Consider the following 16,068-nt stretch of genomic DNA (forward strand, 5'->3'; position numbering starts at 1 on the left):
AAACAGCTTCTTCTATAAAGTACAGTGGACAAACTTCTCTGTAAATGTCAATGAGACATTTTATAATATTATTAACCTGACTGCTGGTGTCCAGTATGAAATAAATGTCACTGCAGTGGCTGGTGATGATAATCATACTGAAGGACAGAGTGCTACTGTCACCAACTACACAAGTAAGCGAGCATTTACATGTTTTCATACTGTGAATTAGTGACTGTCTGCTGAGAATATCTGGTAAAATAAGGAGTCTTCTATCATCATAAGATAAGTTAAATTGAAAGGAAAGTAGAAGAAGAAATCCAGATGTAGAAGAAGAAGCCCTTTGAAGTGAGAAGGTTGGATCTCTCACCGATGTGTCCTCATATAACAGCTGTAGTTGTGCTCACTCTGTGTTTGAGTAACAGCTCCAATAATGGTTTGCATTTCTTTTGTACGTCTAGTTTAGATCTTCCTCTGAACTTCCAGCTGCATGAAATGTTACAGGGTCAGCATGTTGCTGCTCGTGTGTTTTTACTGTAACTTTGAGACAGAGAAGACTTGAGCCAATATTTTAATTGTTACCCATGTAGTGACTTCTCCCTTACAGAGCCTGAAGTAGTCAGATTACTCAGTGTTACTGCTTTCACAACGTCCTCTGTATCACTGAAGTGGACTGAAGCAGAGGGAAACAGCTGCTTCTATCTTGTAGAGTGGACAGATAGACATTTAAATGAGAATCACAGTGTGAATAACACATAAATAACCATCAGTGCACTAACTGCCTGTATGCAGTACAGATTTAGTTACTGCAGTGGCTGGTGATGAGCAAACTACGGGAGCTGCAGAGTTAATTTCACTGTATACAAACAGGATGTGCAGGAATTCCCATGCATTTTTTGCTCAAATAAATTCTACAATGAATTAATGATTCAGTCTAAAAAATGATCAATCTGTCTCTATTAGTGTTGTATGTAACACAGGCCTTTAAGGTGGCAGATGGTTGCCACTACCTGAGCCTGTTTCTGCTGGAGGTTTCTTCCTGTTAAAAGGGAGTTTTACCTCCCTACAGTCGCCAAGTGCACAAAGGAGGCTGTTTGATTGTTGCCGTTTTCTCTCTTTTAGTGTAGGGTCTTTACTAAAGTGCTTTGAGCTAACTAATTTGGCTCTATTTAAAGAAGATAAAATTGAATAGAATTGACTTCTCATGCAATTACCCTCTACTCACAGAGCCTAAATTAGTCAGGGATCTCATTGTCACTGAAATGAAAAACTATGAGAGCTGCAGAGTTAATTTTACTGTATACACATAAGATATGCAGGAATTCAACATCTGAATGAATTTGATATCAATGTTTTTCAAATGCTGTCCCTTAGGTGTTCTTTACTAAATTTGCTTCATATTTGATGGTGTCATTTTCTAATTTTAAAATATATTTATGTCAGTTTTCGTGTTTTTGCATCTTCCTCTCTGTAACACACAGAACCTGAAAAAGTGAATGATCTTACTGTCAGTGAAACCAGGACGTCCTCTATATTTCTGAACTGGACTGAGCCACAGGGTCAAAGGTCATTCTATAGAGTAGAGTGGACAGATGGAACAATAAACATGAATAAGACTGTGACTGAAACTAAAGTAAATGTCACTGAGCTGACTCCTGGAGTGAACTACACTTTCACTGTCACAGCAGTGGCTGGAGATAACAGTACACAAAGTGACGTAGCAACACTTTCTCAATGCACAAGTAAGATGAAGAGTATGACCATTTCTGATCTGGGGTCTCGTGCTCTGTACTGTGTCACTGTTTCATTTTTTATCTTGTAGTTTATTATTTGTCAACTTTTTAGGATAGTTTTTTTTCTAGTGAAGCAGTTACTTCAAAAATTATAGAAATTATTGTGACTTGAAAGACTTCAAATCTAAAAACACTTTTTATTCATGTGTGACATGGGTTTTTTGTTAAAAAGCATTTTATGATTTATTCACATATCCTCTCAGGTCTTTCTTAATTCAGTCCTCTTGGTTCTTACCTGTTGCAGTCACTGCTTATTTTTCTTGGCTCAGCAGTTCTTTTGTTTTCTTGTTCCTCCTCATGTACTCTCCACTCATAGAGTCTGAAGTAGTCACGAGTCTCTCTGTTGTTAACGTCACAACATCGTCTATGTTTGTGAGCTGGACTAAACCAGTGGGAAACAGCTTCTTCTATAAAGTACAGTGGACAAACTTCTCTGTAAATGTCAATGAGACATTTTATAATATTATTAACCTGACTGCTGGTGTCCAGTATGAAATAAATGTCACTGCAGTGGCTGGTGATGATAATCATACTGAAGGACAGAGTGCTACTGTCACCAACTACACAAGTAAGCGAGCATTTACATGTTTTCATACTGTGAATTAGTGACTGTCTGCTGAGAATATCTGGTAAAATAAGGAGTCTTCTATCATCATAAGATAAGTTAAATTGAAAGGAAAGTAGAAGAAGAAATCCAGATGTAGAAGAAGAAGCCCTTTGAAGTGAGAAGGTTGGATCTCTCACCGATGTGTCCTCATATAACAGCTGTAGTTGTGCTCACTCTGTGTTTGAGTAACAGCTCCAATAATGGTTTGCATTTCTTTTGTACGTCTAGTTTAGATCTTCCTCTGAACTTCCAGCTGCATGAAATGTTACAGGGTCAGCATGTTGCTGCTCGTGTGTTTTTACTGTAACTTTGAGACAGAGAAGACTTGAGCTGATATTTTAATTGTTACCCATGTAGTGACTTCTCCCTTACAGAGCCTGAAGTAGTCAGATTACTCAGTGTTACTGCTTTCACAACGTCCTCTGTATCACTGAAGTGGACTGAAGTAGATGGAAACAGCTGCTTCTATCTTGTAGAGTGGACAGATAGACATTTAAATGAGAATCACAGTGTGAATAACACATAAATAACCATCAGTGCACTAACTGCCTGTATGCAGTACAGATTTAGAGTTACTGCAGTGGCTGGTGATGAGCAAACTACGGGAGCTGCAGAGTTAATTTCACTGTATACAAACAGGATGTGCAGGAATTCAACTTCTGAATCAATTTGTAATCAGTGTTTTTCAAATGCTGTCCCTTAGGTGTTCTTTACTAAATTTGCAGCATATTTGATGGTGTCATTTTCTAAAGTTAAAATTATAGTAATCTTAGTGTTGTTATTTTTGCATCTTCCTCTCTGTAACACACAGAACCTGAAAAAGTGAATGATCTTACTGTCAGTGAAACCAGGACGTCCTCTATATTTCTGAACTGGACTGAGCCACAGGGTCAAAGGTCATTCTATAGAGTAGAGTGGACAGATGGAACAATAAACATGAATAAGACTGTGACTGAAACTAAAGTAAATGTCACTGAGCTGACTCCTGGAGTGAACTACACTTTCACTGTCATAGCAGTGGCTGGAGATAACAGTACACAAAGTGACGTAGCAACACTTTCTCAATACACAAGTAAGATGAAGAGTATGACCATTTCTGATCTGGGGTCTCGTGCTCTGTACTGTGTCACTGTTTCATTTTTTATCTTGTAGTTTATTATTTGTCAGCTTTTTAGGACAGTTTTTTTTTTCTAGTGAAGCAGTTACTTCAAAAATTATAGAAATTATTGTGACTTGAAAGACTTCAAATCTAAAAACACTTTTTATTCATGTGTTACATGGGTTTTTTGTTAAAAAGAATTTTATGATTTATTCACATATCCTCTCAGGTCTTTCTTAATTCAGTCCTCTTGGTTCTTACCTGTTGCAGTCACTGCTTATTGTTCTTGGCTCAGCAGTTCTTTTGTTTTCTTGTTCCTCCTCATGTACTCTCCACTCATAGAGTCTGAAGTAGTCACGAGTCTCTCTGTTGTTAACGTCACAACATCGTCTATGTTTGTGAGCTGGACTAAACCAGTGGGAAACAGCTTCTTCTATAAAGTACAGTGGACGAACTTCTCTGTAAATGTCAGTGACACGTTTAAGATCATTACTAACCTGACTGCTGGTGTCCAGTATGAAATAAATGTCACTGCAGTGGCTGGTGATGGTTCTACTAAAGGACAGAGTGCTACTGTCACCAACTACACAAGTAAGCGAGCATTTACATGTTTTCATACTGTGAATTAGTGACTGTCTGCTGAGAATATCTGGTAAAATAAGGAGTCTTCTATCATCATAAGATAAGTTAAATTGAAAGGAAAGTAGAAGAAGAAATCCAGATGTAGAAGAAGAAGCCCTTTGAAGTGAGAAGGTTGGATCTCTCACCGATGTGTCCTCATATAACAGCTGTAGTTGTGCTCGCTCTGTGTTTGAGTAACAGCTCCAATAATGGTTTGCATTTCTTTTGTACGTCTAGTTTAGATCTTCCTCTGAACTTCCAGCTGCATGAAATGTTACAGGGTCAGCATGTTGCTGCTCGTGTGTTTTTACTGTAACTTTGAGACAGAGAAGACTTGAGCCAATATTTTAATTGTTACCCATGTAGTGACTTCTCCCTTACAGAGCCTGAAGTAGTCAGATTACTCAGTGTTACTGCTTTCACAACGTCCTCTGTATCACTGAAGTGGACTGAAGCAGAGGGAAACAGCTGCTTCTATCTTGTAGAGTGGACAGATAGACATTTAAATGAGAATCACAGTGTGAATAACACATAAATAACCATCAGTGCACTAACTGCCTGTATGCAGTACAGATTTAGAGTTTCTGCAGTGGCTGGTGATGAGCAAACTACGGGAGCTGCAGAGTTAATTTCACTGTATACAAACAGGATGTGCAGGAATTCCCATGCATTTTTTGCTCAAATAAATTCTACAATGAATTAATGATTCAGTCTAAAAAATGATCAATCTGTCTCTATTAGTGTTGTATGTAACACAGGCCTTTAAGGTGGCAGATGGTTGCCACTACCTGAGCCTGTTTCTGCTGGAGGTTTCTTCCTGTTAAAAGGGAGTTTTACCTCCCTACAGTCGCCAAGTGCACAAAGGAGGCTGTTTGATTGTTGCCGTTTTCTCTCTTTTAGTGTAGGGTCTTTACTAAAGTGCTTTGAGCTAACTAATTTGGCTCTATTTAAAGAAGATAAAATTGAATAGAATTGACTTCTCATGCAATTACCCTCTACTCACAGAGCCTAAATTAGTCAGGGATCTCATTGTCACTGAAACGAAAAACTATGAGAGCTGCAGAGTTAATTTTACTGTATACACATAAGATATGCAGGAATTCAACATCTGAATGAATTTGTAATCAGTGTTTTTCAAATGCTGTCCCTTAGGTGTTCTTTACTAAATTTGCTTCATATTTGATGGTGTCATTTTCTAATTTTAAAATATATTTATGTCAGTTTTCGTGTTTTTGCATCTTCCTCTCTGTAACACACAGAACCCGAGAAAGTGAATGATCTTACTGTCAGTGAAACCAGGACATCCTCTATATTTCTGAACTGGACTGAGCCACAGGGTCAAAGGTCATTCTATAGAGTAGAGTGGACAGATGGAACAATAAACATGAATAAGACTGTGACTGAAACTAAAGTAAATGTCACTGAGCTGACTCCTGGAGTGAACTACACTTTCACTGTCATAGCAGTGGCTGGAGATAACAGTACACAAAGTGACGTAGCAACACTTTCTCAATACACAAGTAAGATGAAGAGTATGACCATTTCTGATCTGGGGTCTCGTGCTCTGTACTGTGTCACTGTTTCATTTTTTATCTTGTAGTTTATTATTTGTCAACTTTTTAGGACAGTTTTTTTTTCTAGTGAAGCAGTTACTTCAAAAATTAATGAAATCCTTTTTACAGGAAGACTTCAAATCTAAAAGCACTTTTTATCCATGAGTGACATGTTTGCTTGTTTGTTTTTTACCAAATTAAGTTTTTGATTTATTCACATATCCTCTCAGGTCTTTCTTAATTCAGTCCTCTTGGTTCTTACCTGTTGCAGTCACTGCTTATTGTTCTTGGCTCAGCAGTTCTTTTGTTTTCTTGTTCCTCCTCATGTACTCTCCACTCATAGAGCCTGAAGTAGTCACGAGTCTCTCTGTTGTTAACGTCACAACATCGGCAATTTCTGTGAGCTGGACTAAACCAGTGGGAAACAGCTTCTTCTATAAAGTACAGTGGACAAACTTCTCTGTAAATGTCAGTGACACGTTTAAGATCATTACTAACCTGACTGCTGGTGTCCAGTATGAAATAAATGTCACTGCAGTGGCTGGTGATGGTTCTACTAAAGGACAGAGTGCTACTGTCACCAACTACACAAGTAAGCGAGCATTTACATGTTTTCATACTGTGAATTAGTGACTGTCTGCTGAGAATATCTGGTAAAATAAGGAGTCTTCTATCATCATAAGATAAGTTAAATTGAAAGGAAAGTAGAAGAAGAAATCCAGATGTAGAAGAAGAAGCCCTTTGAAGTGAGAAGGTTGGATCTCTCACCGATGTGTCCTCATATAACAGCTGTAGTTGTGCTCACTCTGTGTTTGAGTAACAGCTCCAATAATGGTTTGCATTTCTTTTGTACGTCTAGTTTAGATCTTCCTCTGAACTTCCAGCTGCATGAAATGTTACAGGGTCAGCATGTTGCTGCTCGTGTGTTTTTACTGTAACTTTGAGACGGAGAAGACTTGAGCCAATATTTTAATTGTTACCCATGTAGTGACTTCTCCCTTACAGAGCCTGAAGTAGTCAGATTACTCAGTGTTACTGCTTTCACAACGTCCTCTGTATCACTGAAGTGGACTGAAGCAGAGGGAAACAGCTGCTTCTATCTTGTAGAGTGGACAGATAGACATTTAAATGAGAATCACAGTGTGAATAACACATAAATAACCATCAGTGCACTAACTGCCTGTATGCAGTACAGATTTAGTTACTGCAGTGGCTGGTGATGAGCAAACTACGGGAGCTGCAGAGTTAATTTCACTGTATACAAACAGGATGTGCAGGAATTCCCATGCATTTTTTGCTCAAATAAATTCTACAATGAATTAATGATTCAGTCTAAAAAATGATCAATCTGTCTCTATTAGTGTTGTATGTAACACAGGCCTTTAAGGTGGCAGATGGTTGCCACTACCTGAGCCTGTTTCTGCTGGAGGTTTCTTCCTGTTAAAAGGGAGTTTTACCTCCCTACAGTCGCCAAGTGCACAAAGGAGGCTGTTTGATTGTTGCCGTTTTCTCTCTTTTAGTGTAGGGTCTTTACTAAAGTGCTTTGAGCTAACTAATTTGGCTCTATTTAAAGAAGATAAAATTGAATAGAATTGACTTCTCATGCAATTACCCTCTACTCACAGAGCCTAAATTAGTCAGGTAACTCATTGTCACTGAAATGAAAAACTATGAGAGCTGCAGAGTTAATTTTACTGTATACACATAAGATATGCAGGAATTCAACATCTGAATGAATTTATAATCAGTGTTTTTCAAATGCTGTCCCTTAGGTGTTCTTTACTAAATTTGCTTCATATTTGATGGTGTCATTTTCTAATTTTAAAATATATTTATGTCAGTTTTCGTGTTTTTGCATCTTCCTCTCTGTAACACACAGAACCTGAAAAAGTGAATGATCTTACTGTCAGTGAAACCAGGACGTCCTCTATATTTCTGAACTGGACTGAGCCACAGGGTCAAAGGTCATTCTATAGAGTAGAGTGGACAGATGGAACAATAAACATGAATAAGACTGTGACTGAAACTAAAGTAAATGTCACTGAGCTGACTCCTGGAGTGAACTACACTTTCACTGTCACAGCAGTGGCTGGAGATAACAGTACACAAAGTGACGTAGCAACACTTTCTCAATACACAAGTAAGATGAAGAGTATGACCATTTCTGATCTGGGGTCTCGTGCTCTGTACTGTGTCACTGTTTCATTTTTTATCTTGTAGTTTATTATTTGTCAGCTTTTTAGGATAGTTTTTTTTCTAGTGAAGCAGTTACTTCAAAAATTAATGAAATTATTGTGACTTGAAAGACTTCAAATCTAAAAACACTTTTTATTCATGTGTGACATGGGTTTTTTGTTAAAAAGAATTTTATGATTTATTCACATATCCTCTCAGGTCTTTCTTAATTCAGTCCTCTTGGTTCTTACCTGTTGCAGTCACTGCTTATTGTTCTTGGCTCAGCAGTTCTTTTGTTTTCTTGTTCCTCCTCATGTACTCTCCACTCATAGAGCCTGAAGTAGTCATGAGTCTCTCTGTTGTTAACGTCACAACATCGTCTATGTTTGTGAGCTGGACTAAACCAGTGGGAAACAGCTTCTTCTATAAAGTACAGTGGACAAACTTCTCTGTAAATGTCAGTGACACGTTTAAGATCATTACTAACCTGACTGCTGGTGTCCAGTATGAAATAAATGTCACTGCAGTGGCTGGTGATGGTTCTACTAAAGGACAGAGTGCTACTGTCACCAACTACACAAGTAAGCGAGCATTTACATGTTTTCATACTGTGAATTAGTGACTGTCTGCTGAGAATATCTGGTAAAATAAGGAGTCTTCTATCATCATAAGATAAGTTAAATTGAAAGGAAAGTAGAAGAAGAAATCCAGATGTAGAAGAAGAAGCCCTTTGAAGTGAGAAGGTTGGATCTCTCACCGATGTGTCCTCATATAACAGCTGTAGTTGTGCTCACTCTGTGTTTGAGTAACAGCTCCAATAATGGTTTGCATTTCTTTTGTACGTCTAGTTTAGATCTTCCTCTGAACTTCCAGCTGCATGAAATGTTACAGGGTCAGCATGTTGCTGCTCGTGTGTTTTTACTGTAACTTTGAGACGGAGAAGACTTGGGCCGATATTTTAATTGTTACCCATGTAGTGACTTCTCCCTTACAGAGCCTGAAGTAGTCAGATTACTCAGTGTTACTGCTTTCACAACGTCCTCTGTATCACTGAAGTGCACTGAAGCAGAGGGAAACAGCTGCTTCTATCTTGTAGAGTGGACAGATAGACATTTAAATGAGAATCACAGTGTGAATATCACATAAATAACCATCAGTGCACTAACTGCCTGTATGCAGTACAGATTTAGAGTTACTGCAGTGGCTGGTGATGAGCAAACTACGGGAGCTGCAGAGTTAATTTCACTGTATACAAACAGGATGTGCAGGAATTCAACTTCTGAATCAATTTGTAATCAGTGTTTTTCAAATGCTGTCAGTGTTTTTCTCTCAATCTTGTTATTTTTGCATCTTCCTCTCTGTAACTCACAGAACCCGAGAAAGTGAATGATCTTACTGTCAGTGAAACCAGGACATCCTCTATATTTCTGAACTGGACTGAGCCACAGGGTCAAAGGTCATTCTATAGAGTAGAGTGGACAGATGGAACAATAAACATGAATAAGACTGTGACTGAAACTAAAGTAAATGTCACTGAGCTGACTCCTGGAGTGAACTACACTTTCACTGTCACAGCAGTGGCTGGAGATAACAGTACACAAAGTGACGTAGCAACACTTTCTCAATACACAAGTAAGATGAAGAGTATGACCATTTCTGATCTGGGGTCTCGTGCTCTGTACTGTGTCACTGTTTCATTTTTTATCTTGTAGTTTATTATTTGTCAGCTTTTTAGGATAGTTTTTTTTCTAGTGAAGCAGTTACTTCAAAAATTAATGAAATCCTTTTTACAGGAAGACTTCAAATCTAAAAGCACTTTTTATCCATGAGTGACATGTTTGTTTGTTTTTTACCAAATTAAGTTTTTGATTTATTCACATATCCTCTCAGGTTCTCCTTAATTCAGTTCTCTTGGTTCTTACCTGTTGCAGTCACTGCTTATTGTTCTTGTTCTAACAGTTCTTTTGTTTTCTTGTTCCTCCTCATGTACTCTCCACTCATAGAGCCTGAAGTAGTCACGAGTCTCTCTGCTGTCAACGTCACAACATCGTCTGTTTTTGTGAGCTGGACTAAACCAGTGGGAAACAGCTTCTTCTATAAAGTACAGTGGACGAACTTCTCTGTAAATGTCAGTGACACGTTTAAGAGCATTACTAACCTGACTGCTGGTGTCCAGTATGAAATAAATGTCACTGCAGTGGCTGGTGATGGTTCTACTAAAGGACAGAGTGCTACTGTCACCAACTACACAAGTAAGCGAGCATTTACATGTTTTCATACTGTGAATTAGTGACTGTCTGCTGAGAATATCTGGTAAAATAAGGAGTCTTCTATCATCATAAGATAAGTTAAATTGAAAGGAAAGTAGAAGAAGAAATCCAGATGTAGAAGAAGAAGCCCTTTGAAGTGAGAAGGTTGGATCTCTCACCGATGTGTCCTCATATAACAGCTGTAGTTGTGCTCACTCTGTGTTTGAGTAACAGCTCCAATAATGGTTTGCATTTCTTTTGTACGTCTAGTTTAGATCTTCCTCTGAACTTCCAGCTGCATGAAATGTTACAGGGTCAGCATGTTGCTGCTCGTGTGTTTTTACTGTAACTTTGAGACAGAGAAGACTTGAGCTGATATTTTAATTGTTACCCATGTAGTGACTTCTCCCTTACAGAGCCTGAAGTAGTCAGATTACTCAGTGTTACTGCTTTCACAACGTCCTCTGTATCACTGAAGTGGACTGAAGCAGAGGGAAACAGCTGCTTCTATCTTGTAGAGTGGACAGATAGACATTTAAATGAGAATCACAGTGTGAATAACACATAAATAACCATCAGTGCACTAACTGCCTGTATGCAGTACAGATTTAGAGTTTCTGCAGTGGCTGGTGATGAGCAAACTACGGGAGCTTCAGAGTTAATTTCACTGTATACAAACAGGATGTGCAGGAATTCCCATGCATTTTTTGCTCAAATAAATTCTACAATGAATTAATGATTCAGTCTAAAAAATGATCAATCTGTCTCTATTAGTGTTGTATGTAACACAGGCCTTTAAGGTGGCAGATGGTTGCCACTACCTGAGCCTGTTTCTGCTGGAGGTTTCTTCCTGTTAAAAGGGAGTTTTACCTCCCTACAGTCGCCAAGTGCACAAAGGAGGCTGTTTGATTGTTGCCGTTTTCTCTCTTTTAGTGTAGGGTCTTTACTAAAGTGCTTTGAGCTAACTAATTTGGCTCTATTTAAAGAAGATAAAATTGAATAGAATTGACTTCTCATGCAATTACCCTCTACTCACAGAGCCTAAATTAGTCAGGTAACTCATTGTCACTGAAATGAAAAACTATGAGAGCTGCAGAGTTAATTTTACTGTATACACATAAGATATGCAGGAATTCAACTTCTGAATCAATTTGTAATCAGTGTTTTTCAAATGCTGTCAGTGTTTTTCTCTCAATCTTGTTATTTTTGCATCTTCCTCTCTGTAACACACAGAACCTGAAAAAGTGAATGATCTTACTGTCAGTGAAACCAGGACGTCCTCTATATTTCTGAACTGGACTGAGCCACAGGGTCAAAGGTCATTCTATAGAGTAGAGTGGACAGATGGAACAATAAACATGAATAAGACTGTGACTGAAACTAAAGTAAATGTCACTGAGCTGACTCCTGGAGTGAACTACACTTTCACTGTCACAGCAGTGGCTGGAGATAACAGTACACAAAGTGACGTAGCAACACTTTCTCAATACACAAGTAAGATGAAGAGTATGACCATTTCTGATCTGGGGTCTCGTGCTCTGTACTGTGTCACTGTTTCATTTTTTATCTTGTAGTTTATTATTTGTCAGCTTTTTAGGACAGTTTTTTTTCTAGTGAAGCAGTTACTTCAAAAATTAATGAAATCCTTTTTACAGGAAGACTTCAAATCTAAAAGCACTTTTTATCCATGAGTGACATGTTTGTTTGTTTTTTACCAAATTAAGTTTTTGATTTATTCACATATCCTCTCAGGTTCTCCTTAATTCAGTTCTCTTGGTTCTTACCTGTTGCAGTCACTGCTTATTGTTCTTGTTCTAACAGTTCTTTTGTTTTCTTGTTCCTCCTCATGTACTCTCCACTCATAGAGCCTGAAGTAGTCACGAGTCTCTCTGCTGTCAACGTCACAACATCGTCTGTTTTTGTGAGCTGGACTAAACCAGTGGGAAACAGCTTCTTCTATAAAGTACAGTGGACGAACTTCTCTGTAAATGTCAGTGACACGTTTAAGAGCATTACTAACCTGACTGCTGGTGTCCAGTATGAAATAAATGTCACTGCAGTGGCTGGTGATGGTTCTACTAAAGGACAGAGTGCTACTGTCACCAACTACACAAGTAAGCGAGCATTTACATGTTTTCATACTGTGAATTAGTGACTGTCTGCTGAGAATATCTGGTAAAATAAGGAGTCTTCTATCATCATAAGATAAGTTAAATTGAAAGGAAAGTAGAAGAAGAAATCCAGATGTAGAAGAAGAAGCCCTTTGAAGTGAGAAGGTTGGATCTCTCACCGATGTGTCCTCATATAACAGCTGTAGTTGTGCTCACTCTGTGTTTGAGTAACAGCTCCAATAATGGTTTGCATTTCTTTTGTACGTCTAGTTTAGATCTTCCTCTGAACTTCCAGCTGCATGAAATGTTACAGGGTCAGCATGTTGCTGCTCGTGTGTTTTTACTGTAACTTTGAGACAGAGAAGACTTGAGCTGATATTTTAATTGTTACCCATGTAGTGACTTCTCCCTTACAGAGCCTGAAGTAGTCAGATTACTCAGTGTTACTGCTTTCACAACGTCCTCTGTATCACTGAAGTGGACTGAAGCAGAGGGAAACAGCTGCTTCTATCTTGTAGAGTGGACAGATAGACATTTAAATGAGAATCACAGTGTGAATAACACATAAATAACCATCAGTGCACTAACTGCCTGTATGCAGTACAGATTTAGAGTTACTGCAGTGGCTGGTGATGAGCAAACTACGGGAGCTGCAGAGTTAATTTCACTGTATACAAACAGGATGTGCAGGAATTCAACTTCTGAATCAATTTGTAATCAGTGTTTTTCAAATGCTGTCCCTTAGGTGTTCTTTACTAAATTTGCAGCATATTTGATGGTGTCATTTTCTAAAGTTAAAATTATAGTAATCTTAGTGTTGTTATTTTTGCATCTATCTCTCTGTAACTCACAGAACCTGAAAAAGTGAATGATCTTACTGTCAGTGAAACCAGGACGTCCTCTATATTTCTGAACTGGACTGAGCCACAGGGTCAAAGGTCATTCTATAGAGTAGAGTGGACAGATGGAACAATAAACATGAATAAGACTGTGACTGAAACTAAAGTAAATGTCACTGAGCTGACTCCTGGAGTGAACTACACTTTCACTGTCACAGCAGTGGCTGGAGATAACAGTACACAAAGTGACGTAGCAACACTTTCTCAATACACAAGTAAGATGAAGAGTATGACCATTTCTGATCTGGGGTCTCGTGCTCTGTACTGTGTCACTGTTTCATTTTTTATCTTGTAGTTTATTATTTGTCAACTTTTTAGGATAGTTTTTTTTTTCTAGTGAAGCAGTTACTTCAAAAATTAATGAAATCCTTTTTACAGGAAGACTTCAAATCTAAAAGCACTTTTTATCCATGAGTGACAAGTTTGTTTGTTTTTTACCAAATTAAGTTTTTGATTTATTCACATATCCTCTCAGGTTCTCCTTAATTCAGTTCTCTTGGTTCTTACCTGTTGCAGTCACTGCTTATTGCTCTTGTTCTAACTGTTGTTTTGTTTTCTTGTTCCTCCTCATGTACTCTCCACTCAGAGCCTGAAGTAGTCACGAGTCTCTCTGTTGTTAACATCACAACATCGTCTATGTTTGTGAGCTGGACTAAACCAGTGGGAAACAGCTTCTTCTATAAAGTACAGTGGACAGGTGGAGGAACAAGTGCCTCTGTAACTGTCAGTGACACGTTTAAGAGCATTACTAACCTGACTGCTGGTGTCCAGTATGAAATAACTGTCACTGCAGTGGCTGGTGATGGTTCTACTAAAGGACAGAGTGCTACTGTCACCAACTACACAAGTAAGCGAGAATTTACATGTTTTCATACTGTGAATTAGTGACTGTCTGCTGAGGATATCTGGTAAAATAAGGAGTCTCCTATCATCATAAGATTAGTTCAATTGAAAGGAAAGTAGAAGAAGAAATCCAGATGTAGAAGAAGAAGCCCTTTGAAGTGAGAAGGTTGGATCTCTCACCGATGTGTCCTCATATAACAGCTGTAGTTGTGCTCACTCTGTGTTTGCGTAACAGCTCCAATACTCGTTATAGTTTTATCTTTAATAGGGTGATATTTTAAAACTTCTGTATTGACATTTTTTGCAATATAGGCTAGAAAAAAATAAAAAAGACTGAATAATACAGAGGATGAGATTGTACAAGTGCTGATCTTTAGTCAGATTGTCTTTACCTAATTTTTATTACTTAAATGAAGGTGAAGCTTAAACTGCAAAGTCAAGTAGCCGCTTGTGTCGTTACTTTTAAACTCCCCTAAACAATGAAACAACTAAAATCAATCAACTTCTTCTTTAAATGTTAATATAAACCTACTCAAATTAAAGCTCCACACTTTATGCCTTATCCATAATTTCGAGTAGTGAAGGAAATTGAAATATATTTACAGTATAGCTGTCCAAACGTTTGGATATTTGTTGTGTTATTAAAATGCCATGTACATCTTTATTCTACAGGGCCTGAAAAGCCTGGGAACATTAGTGTTACAGAAGGAACCAACACCTTAAGCATCAGCTGGATTTTGCCTCGAGGAAACATTAGTTATTATCAGGTCAATATATCCAATGAAAACTTAGTGTTTACAAACTCCAGTCAAACAATGGCCACAACAACCAGTTTCACCTATTTAAAACCCGGGAGACTCTATAATATCACAGTGACTGCTTTTGCTGGAAACCTCTGGAATACATCTGACCAGGTGTCATTTGCCACTGGTAAGCCCAACAACCTAATATCTTTTCTTCATCACCATGTTTTTTAAGACCCTGAGAACAACTGTGGATACCATTAGAATGCTTCTAACATAATTTGCTATTTTTCAAATGCGTTATGCAGAAACACCTAAACAGTTAAAAACAACAACTACAAAAAACCATCACATTGAAATTATTTGATCCCTTTTGTAACTGTGTCTGTAGATAAAGGTTGGCACCCTATAGGAGTATACTTCATTTATTACATTTTTAGTGGACTAAACTGTTTTGTACTTCTTTAAATGAGCAAAATGACTTAAGATGTCAACTTGGTGTTATTTGTACCCTTTAGTTCCCAAACCTCCTGGGTCCATCATCTTTAGTAGCCGGAGCAACTCCTCACTCCAGCTGCAGTGGGCAACACCTGATGAAATGATTGGAGCTCCAGGCATCATATACAGTATCACCTATCAGGCTGTGGGTGGTCTCAGTCAAAACACAACTTCCACTCAAAATAACACTTTGCTTTCACTCCTTGACTCTGGAACCAATTACACTGTAACAGTAAAAACTACTGGACCTGGAAATTTAAGCAGCACAGTTGTTCAGAATTCTTCTTTTACCTGTAAGTACAACAAAAAAAACAAACAAACCCCAAAGCCATCAGACTGTCTGTTTTTAATGCATGGTTTTACTGGCTAGCACCTAAGAACAATTCATATTAATCAACATATAATATGAGTGTTAGTGTTGGACAGTTTATTGTTTAGATATAGAGAGGAAATATGGTGTGAAGAGTTTGGTATGACATGTAATATGGATCTTTGATGTAATAAGTGCAAATCATTTAACTTTGGTTGTTTAACATCGTTTTCCAATTTGTCATCTTTTTTTAGTGCCAAACCCAGTGAGGAATCTAATAGTCAGCCTTGAATCTACTACTTCACTAAATGTGAACTGGTCAAATCCACTGGGGGTCAAATCGTATTACATATACTTAGTTGACACTTACAATGACACAGGAGGACTTATTTACTCAACAAACATCACCAATAATAGCATTTCTGTACCGAATCTAAACCCAGGAACTAACTACAGTGTCACAGTCAGAACAAAAGCTGCAGAAGGAAGTGAATCTACGGTGGAGAAGGGATTCAGTTACACAAGTAAGAACTAAGATATAAACTCAGTCAAACTGTTGAAGTATCAGTGCTGTTTGGTCTGTGTTTT

The 16,068-nt window shown here is 38.0% G+C and overlaps 1 pseudogene across 1 annotated transcript in view; it reads left to right on the forward strand.

The window, feature by feature from the left end:
- Positions 1 to 16,068, forward strand: part of ptprjb.2 (protein tyrosine phosphatase receptor type Jb, tandem duplicate 2) — a 53,219-nt pseudogene that overhangs the window by 25,540 nt on the left and 11,611 nt on the right. The window contains exons 10-19 of the transcript XR_015130635.1: positions 8,160 to 8,408; positions 9,199 to 9,459; positions 9,831 to 10,079; positions 11,310 to 11,570; positions 11,942 to 12,190; positions 13,041 to 13,301; positions 13,673 to 13,933; positions 14,602 to 14,859; positions 15,191 to 15,463; positions 15,735 to 16,004. The product of XR_015130635.1 is annotated as a protein tyrosine phosphatase receptor type Jb, tandem duplicate 2 (transcript). The remainder of the gene's footprint in view (positions 1 to 8,159; positions 8,409 to 9,198; positions 9,460 to 9,830; positions 10,080 to 11,309; positions 11,571 to 11,941; positions 12,191 to 13,040; positions 13,302 to 13,672; positions 13,934 to 14,601; positions 14,860 to 15,190; positions 15,464 to 15,734; positions 16,005 to 16,068) is intronic.

This window comes from Aulonocara sp. 'chitande type north' Nkhata Bay, linkage group LG7 (assembly GCF_057382095.1).
Source record: "Aulonocara sp. 'chitande type north' Nkhata Bay isolate Kocher_YH1m ecotype deep benthic linkage group LG7, A_spYH_male_GT1.1, whole genome shotgun sequence".
Taxonomy (NCBI): domain Eukaryota; kingdom Metazoa; phylum Chordata; class Actinopteri; order Cichliformes; family Cichlidae; genus Aulonocara; species Aulonocara sp. 'chitande type north' Nkhata Bay.